This window comes from Pelodiscus sinensis, chromosome W (assembly GCF_052426305.1).
Source record: "Pelodiscus sinensis isolate ZL-2025 chromosome W, ASM5242630v1, whole genome shotgun sequence".
In the NCBI taxonomy this organism is placed as follows: domain Eukaryota; kingdom Metazoa; phylum Chordata; order Testudines; family Trionychidae; genus Pelodiscus; species Pelodiscus sinensis.
In genome coordinates this window covers 11659749-11672702 of record NC_143084.1, presented here as the reverse complement: position 1 = coordinate 11672702, position 12954 = coordinate 11659749, and the positions used below count along the sequence as shown (strand labels likewise).

The 12954-nt window shown below is 51.0% G+C and overlaps 1 protein-coding gene across 2 annotated transcripts in view; it reads right to left on the bottom strand.

Annotated features, from left to right (window-relative positions):
- LOC102451607 (malectin-like) overlaps positions 1–12954 on the bottom strand; it is a 60709-nt gene that overhangs the window by 22959 nt on the left and 24796 nt on the right. The window lies entirely within an intron of this gene.

The window sequence follows — 12954 nt, the reverse complement described above, 5'->3', positions numbered from 1 at the left end:
GGCTCAGGGCTACCATCACACCGCAGCGCCAGCCCCTGATGTTTCTGCCTAGCTTGGGGCTCCCCTCCCACCATGGCTCCTGGGCTCAGGACTCCAGCTCTGAGATTGCTGCCACCGTCCCCCCACTCCTTCCCCTGCAGTTCCTGCTGGGGCTCTGGGCACTCAAGCTCCAGGGCTTGTTGCCTTCCTCCTGCTCTGGCTCAGGGCACCTGGGCTCTGGGAATGCTGTTGCCCTCCCCTCCCCTGCGGTTCCTGCCCAGACTCTGGGCAGCTGTCCCTTCCTAGCAGCTGCTACCCAGGCTCCAGCTAGGACTCAGGGCTTCCATCTCATGTAGCTCCTTCCTGGGTTCATGGGGCTACCAATGCTTTAGCCCCCACAGTGCCTGCTGGGGATCAGGGCTTTTACCTCATGGCTCCTGCCACGGCTGAGAGGCCCATTTTTAAGTTGTCCTGGGCCCATGTGTTAATATACCACTCACCTCTGGGAGCCTCCTCCAGCTGCAGGGAACTGCACACCTGCTGCCTTCAGAGCTGGGGTCTGCAGGCTGCACAGAAATTAGTATGGCAGGGGTGGGCAAGAGGCAGTCAACAGGCCGGATTTGGCCTGCCAAACCACCAGATCCAGCCCACAGCCGCCTCCCCACAACCCTTAGGTGGAAAGCAGCTCTGCTCTGGATGCTGGGGAGGGAGGCTTTATGTGCTGCCCTGCCCCCCAGCAAAATCTCTCAGCTCTCATTAACCAGTTTCCAGCCACAAGGAGCTGAGAAATTTTGCTGGGGGGCAGGGGCAGCGAACAAAGCCTCCCTCCCTGCCCCCTCCCTGGAGCAGAGCCACATGGTCCCACAACCCTGGGACTGCAGCAGACAGCCTGCCTCAGGTTCCTGCCGGGCTGCTGACTGGGAGCCACCTCTGGGAGCCAGAGCCTGCTTCTAGCACCCATCCCTTCTCTCCCCTCTACCTGCCCCAGGTCACCATCCAAACCCCTTTCCACTATCTTGAGCACCCAGCGGTCCAAAGTAACAGACCACCAGGCTGGGGTAAAGTGGGATCTGGTATGGACGAGGTGGACTATGGTGCTGTGAACAGGAGCAATGCCGTGACTGAGACTAGGAGCCCTGAGAAGACCAGGTGGATTCCGCCTCAGTCAGACGTGTACTCCGAGGTGGACCAGGGAGGAGCAGATGCAGACACCTATGGAGCAGGTGGACGTGGTGGCATTGCGGTACGCATGTCCAGTGCAGAGGTAGGTGCTGGAACAGTGTGACCCAGTGTCGGGGAATGGTACCGCATCCTGATGTGGCACCGTGGGTAGGGGTGCGCTGCTGGTCGGTGCTGTGAGCGGTGCCAGTCGAGCTGGGAGGGAGGGGCGGTGGGCCTGGGCCTCCGGTGCTGTGGTCTTGGGTTGTTTCAACAGCCAGTGCCAGGACATCCTGTTTTGCCTGGAGGGTGCTGGAGTGGGGGGGCGGTGAGGGGGAAGAGTCTATGAGCATCCTTGCCGTTTCTAAGGCCTCTGGTGTGGAGGGCTCAGGGAAGTCCTCCAATGGGCTCAACTCCCTATGCTGGGAGGAAGGTCTGCCCAACCTGGAAGGTCCAGGCTCCGGACTTGCCAACACCACGTGCCCCACTGGAGGGCACGTGTCTAGCAGAAGACTGTCCCCTGTTGGGCTGCCTCTTCTACAGTGCCAGAGACTGAGACTGGTGTCGAGGTCTCTGTGGTGCCGGTGAGGCACAGTGCAGGGGGGAGTCCTGCACCAACACCGGTGCACTTCGAGGACCTGGTGCCGACTCCAATGCTGGTACTGGCTGGAGAGCCGCCTCCATAAGGATGATCTTAAGACGTGACTCTCTCGGGCGTTTTGTGCACGGCTTAAACATTTTGCAGGCTTCCGTGAGGTGCGTCTCCCCCAAGCACTTTAAACACGAGGAATGAGGGTTGCCATGGGGCATAGGCTTGTGGTACTTTTTGCAGGACTTAAAGCCTCGCGGTCCGAGCATGCCCTGCTGCGGGCGCATGGCAGCAAACAGCAACGAAAACAACAAAGGAGTCTTTAACTTAACTGCAGGTACTTAAACTAACTGAAGAAACAAAGCAATACTGAAGACAACTATCGCTAGATGAGCTGAGTGTTGTTCCAACGACCATCACAGCGGTAAGAAGGAACTGAGTGGGTGAGGGGGGCAACAGGGGTATATATGGGCCAATATACCGGTGCCACTCCAGGGAGCTCCCCGCTGACCCTAAGGGTACTGCTGAGGGAAAAACTTCCAACAACATGTGCACGCTACATGCACACACCTAATTGGAATGGACATGTGTAATCACTCGAAGACGACAACACTTGTATTGTGCAGAGCAACTTACATCTGCGAGCAGACATTTTCTGTCATGAAATTCAGTAAATCAAAGACCAGCTCTTGGATCACCGATGACCACCTTGCAGTAGTGCTCCGCATTGTAACATCAGAAGTGACACCTGACTTCATGTCCCTTGTTAATGCCCAACACAGACTTGCTTCTTCACACTGAGTTGCATTTTTTTTTCTTTTATGCTTACATTTAATGCACATAAGTTGCATTAAACTCAGGTGGGCAATATATGAGACGTGGCTTCTGCCAGTGTTTATTACCCTGTGCCTCTGCAGATGTGGCCATTTAAAGCAGTGTTTCTCAACCAGTGGTACGAGTACCCTTAGGGGAGTGGTCTCCAACCTTTTAACACCCAAGATCACTTTTTAAATCTCAGAACAGGTGAAGATCTACCGCCCCGCCCCTTCCTTGAAGCCCCGCCCCTTCCTTGAAGCCTCTCTATTCTCCTCCTGTCCATCACTTGCTATCCCCAGCCCTTACTTACACTCTCTGATAAACAGTTTATTTTTAAATTATGCGATACATACAATTAAAATAACGTGTTTATAATTATGAAATAAATGGTCTGTTTTTTATTCATGCTATTTAAATCTAAAATGAAGCATTTATAATTATACATTTTGTGGGGACAGAGTTCTGCGGCTGGGGGCAGGGGAGAGGGAACAGGGTGCTGGGAGGGCAGAGGACAGGGTTCTGCAGCAGGGGACAGTTTGGGGAGTGGGGACGCAAATGGGGACAGAATTCAGGGAGTGGGGACAGTTCTGTAGCTGGGGACAGCATTCTGTAGTTGAGGACAGGGGAGTAGGAACAAGGGGCAGGGTGCCAGTGGAGGCAGAGTCCGTCGCCCCTGTCCCCCCCCCCCCCCTGGAAACCAGCGCATGCCTGCCCCAGGGCCAACCCCCCCCCCCCGTGCAGCAAAGCCTACCCAGAGGGCGCGTGCCTGCCCAGAGGGCGGACCCCCCCACCCGCACAGGGAAGCCCCGCGCGCGTGCCTGCCCCAGGGCCAAACCCCCCCATGCAGGAAAGCCTCATGCGTGCCTGCCCAGGGGGCCGACCCCCGCAAGGAAGCCCTGTGCGTGCCTGCCCCGGGGCCAACTCCCCCTCCACGCAGGGAAGCCCCGTGCGCGCTCACCTACCCTGGGGCCAACCGCCCTCCCGTGCAGGAAAGCCTCACGCGTGCACACCTGCCCAGGGAGCTGACACCCCCCTACCCGCGCTGGGAAGCCCCGGGGCCAAACCCCAGCGCGCCGGAAGCTGACACTACCTCTGTCTTCTCTGGAGGTAAGTAGTGGGGCTTCTGGGGGGGTGGGAGGGAAATGGGGGCAGGGCTTACAGGATGCCTCGCGAGCGACTGGTCGAGGCCTTGAGATTGACCAGTAGCTCGTGAGCGACCGGTTGGTGACCACGGCCTTAGGGGGACTCGAGAGAAGCTTGGGGGGGGGGGGTCAACACAACTGAAGTTTGGAGAGAACTGAATTTTTGTTTGTTTTTACAGCACTTTATTTTTGTACTTTTTACACCCAAAAATGTCATCGCCCACCCAGCTATGATTAAGTTGTTTAAACAAATGTGTTGCGACTGTAGAAAACAATTGTGTGCATCTGAAAACTGTAGGTAGTGGGGGCACTTTATTTAAAAAAAAAAAAAAAGTTGAGAAACACTGATTTAAAGCTCCTGTTGGCTGTGGATCACCATTCCCAGCCCACGTGAGCTGTAGGAGGTGGCATCCCAATTCAAGCAGTGCCCATTGGCTGGAGATGGTGCTTCACGGTGAAGGGGAGGTCCAAGCAGCTGTACCAGTGGAGGTGCATGTAAATAAAGTATTGGTGGCCTGCCAGGGCTAACCCTGGTGAACCCTGTCCACTCCGCGGGTCGGATACTGCCCACCACTGATGGAACTAAAAGTTTAGCATTAGTGTTGTTGTTACAAGTGTTCTCAATGTTAGTGTAAAATTTGTAATAACAAGTGTTCCCTTCTATGATAACCTTTGGATAATGTTGTATGCAGTTAATTATTACACTTTAATTACTTTGTGTAAAAATACATATGGGTATCTTTTTACACCACATGGACCAAGGCCGTGCCCCTTACGGGTCAGCCCTTGGAAACTTCTGAAATTTGTGAAGTAGCCCCTCCCCCCTTCAAAAATTATTACCCACCCCTGGTCCAGAGTGATCTAGACAGAGGATTGGGCCGAAAGAAATCTGATGAGGTTCAACAAGGACAAGTGCAGAGTCCTGCACTTGGGACGGAAGAATCCCAAGCATTGGTACAGGCTGGGGACCAACCAGCTGTGAAAGTAGAAAGAATTATACTGTAGGAGAAAGATGAATTGTACTGTAATAATTGAATAAGTTGAAGGAATTCTGTTTGTCTTTTAAGAGGAAGAAGAAAAGTATGTTAATGTTGATTGTAGGTATGCAGATCAAGGTGCTAGCCAATTTGGGCCTGAGTTTAACAGGAAGAGAAACATTAGGTGTTAGACAGAAAGCAATTCTAGATAATCAGGGAGATATAGCCAGGAGATTGCTGTGTGCTTGATATTGAAATGAAGATACTTAACCACACTAATAATGTGAAGTTTTGCCACACCCTTTGATCTTGTTAACTTGGCCTTTTGACTGTATAAAATCAAGGGGTTTGAACCTTGTATGGTACTCACATTTTCTGAATGCATTTTAGCAAAGCTTTGCTGAAATAAACAGAGCAGTCTGCCAAATCTGTGAGTCCTGTCTGACTTTGACAATTTGGAGGTTCCACCGAGATGGCAACCGTCTTCGCTGAGGCTGTGTGATCCCTGACTGTTTTGCAGGATGACCGTGGTAGCCGGCACCTGGGCATTTGGCCCGAGCGGTCCTCCACCAGAACGGAAAGGTGCACAACCACAGCGAAGTCTACGCCATCGAACCTGTTGGTTCCTGCTCTGTTCTGGTAGGGATCCCGGGATCTAACATCAGGACTCTGGTCAGGTAATTATTTTGTCCGGACTGAGGACTGTCTTGTCTCTGTGTCTATCCGTCTTCCCTGTGGTGTGAGTGAGTCTGGGAGCCATCCCTGTCCAGGGACTGGCCGACCAAGGGGCTCCTGTCCCCGCGGTCTGTGTGACTGGAATCTGCACAATCGCAGCCGCACCGCACCTTGGATAAAATCCTTGGAGTGAACGCAAGGGCGATTGAGGCAGTAGCCTATGGGCTTCTTTTGTGTGTTGCACTGGGCACCGCTCTGACGAACCCGAATTTCCTCCTTGTGTGATTGGTGTATGAAGTCCTCCTGTATGGGTAACTAGACGTCTAAGCAGGGATAGTTCCCTAAAGGGACCCTGGCTCAGTTTATATATTTTAGAAAGGGTCTGGACTCCTGTAAATTTCTGGAAAAATGATCTAGATTGACTCTGGGGGGATCCCAAAACTCAGTGGCCACTGTTAGGATCTTGGAACAAAGACCAAGTGGACGTCTTAAAAGACAAACTTGGCCTTCCCAAAACTAAATTGGCTAGAGGAGAGGTAGATAGCTTCATGCAGTGGTGGGACGAGGCAAATCTTAAATGAACTGAATCGAAGCTCGCCTCCCTTAAAAATTCTAATTATAAGAAAAAGCTTTATTGGAAACCTCCTCTCCCACCACCAGATCGAGCGCTTCCCTTTACCCCGTCCTCCAAGAAGACTCAGACCGGTCCTACTTGAAGCTATAAACCCTTGGCCCACACGGAGCTCCACTCGATTTTAAAAGGTTTTCCAAAGCCCCAGGAAAACCCTACCAAATTTGCAGAGAAATTTTGCTAGTGTGCAATGCCTATGAACCCTCTGAAGCAGACCTCCTGCAACTGTGTAAGCTACTTATAACCCCGTAAACAGCAACAAAGAAAAAAAAAAAAACCCGGGCAACTATCACACAGACTGACTGGTGGTTTTTTTTGTTTGTTTGGGTTTTTTTGGGGGTTTTTGGGGTACAGCAACCAGGTAAAAATGGACAGGGCGCCCTGGCGCATGCGTTTGTTAATAGCCTCTTATCTGCTATTAGCAGTATGTTAAAGCAAATAAGTGTTGGATGGGAGGCCAAGACCATGGACAAATTGCAAGCAGTGGCAGAGCATTGCCACTGCACTCTAAAAGAAAAGAGAAGCAGTCCTCACAAAAGTTGATAGCTCTGCAAATACAGCATTATTCAGGGCAGGGCAGACAGTACTGGGAACGGGGAGGGTACCAAGAATGGGGATAAGGTCGGAGAAGGGGTTGTGGCACCGGGTTTTGGGGATTTAGAGGTTTCAGCTCCGGTCATATCCACCCTGTGGGAACAAGGCATTATTGTCCCCTGTTCCAGCCCCTGTAACACCCCTATCCTCCCAGTTCGAAAAGCTGATGGTAAATCATGGCGGTTTGTTCAGGATCTTCAAGCTATTAACTGCATTGTTGTACCCACCTTTCCTGTAATCCCTAACCCAGCAACTAATCTGGCTTCTATCCTGCCAGATGCAACTCATTTTACTGATGTTGATCTGTGTTCTGCTTTCTTTTCTGTCCCGGTTCACCCTAAGTTCCAGTATCTTTTTGCCTTTTCTTACAAGGAGCAGCAGTATGCTTCCCAAGGGGTACACAGAAAGCCCGTCTTACTTTTCCCAAGCATTAGCCAAAGACCTTGTTAACCTGGTCTTCCCCTCTGGGTCCACATTGGTCCAATGTGTAAATGATCTACTCCTCTGTTCCCCTTCATTATCTGCCTCAGAAACTGACTCTTTAGTGCTTCTCACTGCCCCCCCCCCCCCCACCTTAGGGTTACCTGACTACTGTAAGCCTTTACCCTTTTATGCCACGAGCAATCTGGTTGTGCACTTGGGGTTCTTACTCAGGAGCATGGTGGCAAAAATCGTCCAGTAGCTTATTTCTCTGCCACCTTGGATCCTGTTGCCCAAGGTCTACCCCCCTGTCTGCGTGCTGTGGCTGCCGCGGCATGCCTAATTGAAATGTCTGAGTCCCTTGTCCTCCGCTCTCCTGTTTCTCTCATGGTCCCTCACTCTATAGATACTCTCCTGCTACAATGTAATACAGCTCACCTTTCCTCCGCCCGCCTCACTTTTACTGCTTTCGGCTTCGCATATCACCATTAAGTGCTGTTCTCAGTTGAACCCTGCCACTCTCCTTCCTCTGTCTAATGACGGTGAACCCCACGACTGCCTTGCAAGTGTCTCTGCTGTCACCGTCTCATGCCCCGACCTTTCTGATGTCCCTCTCTCTAACTCCGACCTTGTGTTATTCACTGAAGGTTCCTGCTTTAGAGATAGCCAAGGTCGTCTCCTCGCAGGATACGCTGTGGTATCACTCTCTGAAACCCTAGGAGCTGCGCCTTTACCTTCTGTGACCTCAGCACAAGTCGCTGAACTAGTTGCCCTAACCCGCGCTTGCTTTCTGGCTGAGGGACGCTCCGCCACCATTTACACTGATTCTCGATATGCTTTTGGGGTTGTACATGACTTTGGCACCCTCTGGCAAGCTCGGGGTTTCCTTACCTCTGCTGGTACCCCTATCAAGAATGGCCCCTACATTGCTGCTCTCTTGTATGCACTCCCATCTGCATTAGCTATTGTTAAGTGCCCTGGTCACTCCACAGCAGATACTGATGTTGCTAAGGGTAATGCTGCCATAGAACCTTCCCCAGGTGCGTTTCTCGGTTCCCTTTCTGTTTCTGTACCACCGCAGTCCCTTTCTAAAGTCACCCTGCTCCAAGACTCTGCCTCAGAAACAGAAAAAGACTCCTGGGTCGCCCGGGGTTGCTCTCTACACCCTGATTCCCTTTGGCGCCCCCTTATTGGTGCCTTTGTGGCCCCCTTTTCGCTCTACCCAGCTCTGGCCGCCCTGCTACACGGCATTTCGCATGTCGGAAAGGAGGGTATGATCTCTGCTGTAACTAAGGCAGAATGGTGGGCCCCCCATTTCAGCTCTTTTGCAGCTCACCACTGTGCCGCCTGTACCACTTGCCAAAGCTACAATGTTGGCAAACCTGTAAAGGTAGCTCAAGGGTTCTGGGGCCTGCCCCAAGCACTGTTCTTGCATTGGCAGCTTGATTTTGTACAAATGCCTGTGTGTCAACTATATGAATTTATTTGGGTTATGGTATGCTTATTTTCGGGTTGGATTGAAGTCTTTCCTTGTCGCAAAGCTGATTTGCTGTCTGTTGCCAAATGTTTGTTAAATCATATTATGCCTGCCAAAGAAACTCCTGCCACTCTGTCCAGTGACCGGGGTACACGTTTTACTGAACAACTTGTTCAGCACTGGATCGTGTGTTACATGTCACACACCTGCTGCACTGTCCCTACCATCCCAAAGACATAAATTAAGTCCTTTTGAAATTGTTTACGTGAACAATGGCTACCATTACTCCAGTCTCAGACTTGAACTTGACTCACAGTACACTCCTTCAGTACTGCAAGGGACTAATGCAAGCTGTAAGTCACTTCCATTCACAGGTTCGAGCCGCCTGGCCGACGGAACCCACCTCGGATGCCTGCCACACTCTCGAGACAGGTGATTGGGTCTACGTACGACACCACCAACGAAAACACGCCATGGAACCCCGGTGGAAGGGCCTGCATCAGGTGCTGCTCACTGCCCAGACGGCTGTTAAGTTATCCGGCATCGCAGCATGGATACAGGCTTCGCAGTGTAAGAAGGCACCATCCCCAGCGGACCAATCATCACCTCAGGACCATGCAGAGTCAATTCTGACTCCAGAAGAAGACGGTAGAGGAACAGCCTGCAATACCTTACAACCTACGTTCGCGTAAGGATTGCCTGAAGCAGATGAGGACCAAAAGCAAGGCCCAAGAAGAAGCAGTAGTGAGCCTAGCGCCTGCTGCCTGGTGGACATAAAACCGTAACTGCGGGTCCCTCAGTGGAGGTTGTCAGAACCAAAAGGGTCTTGCCTCCAACATGTGCCTCTGGTGGGGCCTGTTCCTCGGCCACTGGTGTCTTAAGATCTGGGGAATCCACAATGACAATGACAATTCTTTTATCCACCAGCAAGTATGGATCACTCAGACCCTTAATATCTCTAATTGCTGGGTCTGCAGCCACATTCCATCCCACTCACAAGCTGGTTCCTGTCTTGGCAATCCCACTTAATTCCCCAGGCCTCACCCGTTTAACAAGACATGGAACAGTAATGACACTTGGGAAGCAGTGGGAATAATTGTGGGAATAAATGTATCTAAACGGATAAGTGTGGAGGAGAAAAAAGGTCACTGGTGTTTGGTGTGTAATGGGACGGGGCTGAATCTGGGGAGGAGCAGTTGTCTCCAGCATATTGTAACATCAGTACAATCTTTAATGCCATGCAAATAACACCACTCCCCGTAAGGAGAATCACCGTGTGCCCTTCGGGGGATATTACTCCTCCTTTGTAGACACCTATATGGCAAAGGGGTGCAACCGACCCTTCCCGGCTTTGATAGGGCATCATTGGGTCTGTGGGACAAAGGCCTATACCACATTACCAGTTAACTGGTCAGGTATCTGTTATCCCGCCCAACTCTTCCCACAATTCCGAGTGTTAGAGTCCTTCCCATGAGAACGCCTCCGTAATTTTAGGCGAAAAAGAAGGGACTTGTCGGATGCCCAATGGTATGTGAATCACATAAGCCCTTTAACTTGGGAAGAGGCTATTGGTGGTTCCTTTGACCCACTTGGGGGAGTAATACATCATGCAAAAAGGCTTCTGAGGTTACAAACAGTAGTTAAAATCATGGAAAATGAAACTGGAAAAAGTTTAAGGGCCCTGGCCAAAGAAACAGGAGCGATCAGACAAGTGGTCCTCCAAAACCGTCAGGCATTGGATATAGTGCTGGCAGCAAAAGGAGGGACCTGTGCTCTCATTGGCAAAGAATGTTGTGTATATATACCAGACAACACCAATGATAGAATAGATCGCGCTAGCTACTTAAAAAAGATTGCATACCTTTCCAACGAAGAGCCAAGTTCCCTGTGAAAATGGCTAAGTAACTTGTCCAATTTCTCTGGCATAGGAAACTGGTTGTTTCAGGAAGCCCTGACTATCCTATTTGGAATCTTAATAATGTTTGTATGTTTTCAGTTAATCTCCTGTTGTATCCAAAACTGTGCAAGACATGTCACAGACATGTCCCCTCACCAGAGTGCTAATCTGATGCTTTTAAATATCACTAATGAACAAAAAGACAAAGAACGGTTAATGCAAGGAACCCAGTAATTGTTGGTCATAGGCGAGGCTTGACCAAAAGGAGGGATTGTGAAAGTAGAAAGAATTATACTGTAGGAGAAAGATGAATTGTACTGTAATAATTGAATAAGTTGAAGGAATTCTGTTTGTCTTTTAAGAGGAAGAAGAAAAGTATGTTAATGTTGATTGTAGGTATGCAGATCAAGGTGCTAGCCAATTTGGGCCTGAGTTTAACAGGAAGAGAAACATTAGGTGTTAGACAGAAAGCAATTCTAGATAATCAGGGAGATATAGCCAGGAGATTGCTGTGTGCTTGATATTGAAATGAAGATACTTAACCACACTAATAATGTGAAGTTTTGCCACACCCTTTGATCTTGTTAACTTGGCCTTTTGACTGTATAAAATCAAGGGGTTTGAACCTTGTATGGTACTCACATTTTCTGAATGCATTTTAGCAAAGCTTTGCTGAAATAAACAGAGCAGTCTGCCAAATCTGTGAGTCCTGTCTGACTTTGACAACCAGCTAAGTAGCAGTTCTGCAGAAAAGGACCTGGGGGTTACAGTGGATGAGAAGCTGGATCTGAGTCAACAGGGGCCCTTGTAGCCAAGAAGGCGAATGGCATATTGGGGTGCATTAAGAGGAGCATTGCCAGCAGATCTAAAGATGTGATGATTCCCCTTTATTCCTCACTGGTGAGGCCACATCTGGGCTACGTCTACACTGGCCCCTTTTCCGGAAGGGGCATGTAAATTTCACCAGTCGTCGTAGGGAAATCCGCGGGGGATTTAAATATCCCCCACGGCATTTAAATAAAAATGTCCGCCGCTTTTTTCCGGCTTTTAAAAAAGCCGGAAAAGAGCGTCTACACTGGCCCCGATCCTCCGGAAAAAGTGCCCTTTTCCGGAGGCTCTTATTCCTACTTTGAAGTAGGAATAAGAGCCTCCGGAAAAGGGCACTTTTTCCGGAGGATCGGGGCCAGTGTAGGCGCTCTTTTCCGGCTTTTTTAAAAGCCGGAAAAAAGCGGCGGACATTTTTATTTAAATGCCGTGGGGGATATTTAAATCCCCCGCGGATTTCCCTACGACGACTGGTGAAATTTACATGCCCCTTCCGGAAAAGGGGCCAGTGTAGACGAGCCCCTGGAGTATTGTGTCCAGTTCTGGACCCCCTGCTACAAAAAGGATGTGGACGCATTGGAGAGGGTCCAGCGGAGGGCAACCAAAATGATTAGGGGGCTGGAGCACATGACCTACGAGGAGAGACTGAGGGATTTGGGCTTGTTTAGTCTACAGAAGCGAAGAGTGAGGGGGAGATTTGATAGCAGCCTTCAGCTTCCTGAAGGGAGGTTCCAAAGAGGATGGAGAGAGGCTGTTCTCAGTAGTGACAGATGGCAGAACAAGGAGCAATGGTCTCAAGTTGTGGTGGGAGAGGTCCAGGTTGGATATTAGGAAAAACTATTTCCCTAGGCGGGTGGTGAAGCACTGGAATGGGTTACCTAGGGAGGGGGTGGAATCTCCATCCCTAGAGGTTTTCATATCTCAGCTTAAATCAACCCAGCCAGGGCTTTGTCAAGTTGGGATTGGTCCTGCTTTCGGCAGGGCAGGGGGCTGGACTCTGACGCCTGAGGTCTCTTCCAGCCCTAGGATTCTATAGGTTTCCTCCCAGAGGCTGAGGCTGGCACCCTGCTCTAGTCAATTCCCCTCTCTGACCAGCTAATTCCAGCCCAGCTGGCAGAGATCAGAGAACCACTGCATTCCTCCCAGAAGCTGTTCTCCTCCTGTCTCCACCCAATGCACAGCCAGGTTAGTGAGCCCAGGCCGGGAGGAGAAGTGAGCCCAAAGGCCAGAGTGAAGTCGACCTTCACCACCCCAATAGGGCTCTGAGTTCCTGGTCCTGCCTTTTGGCCTCAAAGGGGCCTATCAGGGGGCAGACTCAGTACCATGGTACCTCTAGCCAGAAGTCTGGGAACTAACTTGCCAGCTCACTGGATGCCTACCTCTAGCTGGTGTCTCCCCTTGTTCTTCCCTCTAGTCCAGACCCATGTCACTCTTTGACCACAGCATCCTCTTCAGGCCACTGCCCTCTGGCTGTGCCCACTCCAGTCTCCGTGTCCCCTTCGGGGGGGGGGGAGGGTTACCCAACTATGCACTCCAGGGTCCTCCCCTCCCAAGGGGCACCCACTTCTTCTCCCAGGTAACACCTAGTTCCTCTGCACCCACCTTGCCTCAGTGACCCACTTCCAGTCTTCATCTAGACCCTGCCTCAGGGGCCAACTGCAGTCTGTAATGGCCACTCATCACTAGCAAAGGGGTGTGGACCTGCTGCCCCTGCCTGCCTCCCGCAGCCCCAGTAGCTTCCAGCCTTGCAGTCTGGGGGCTTGCTTGGCCAGAG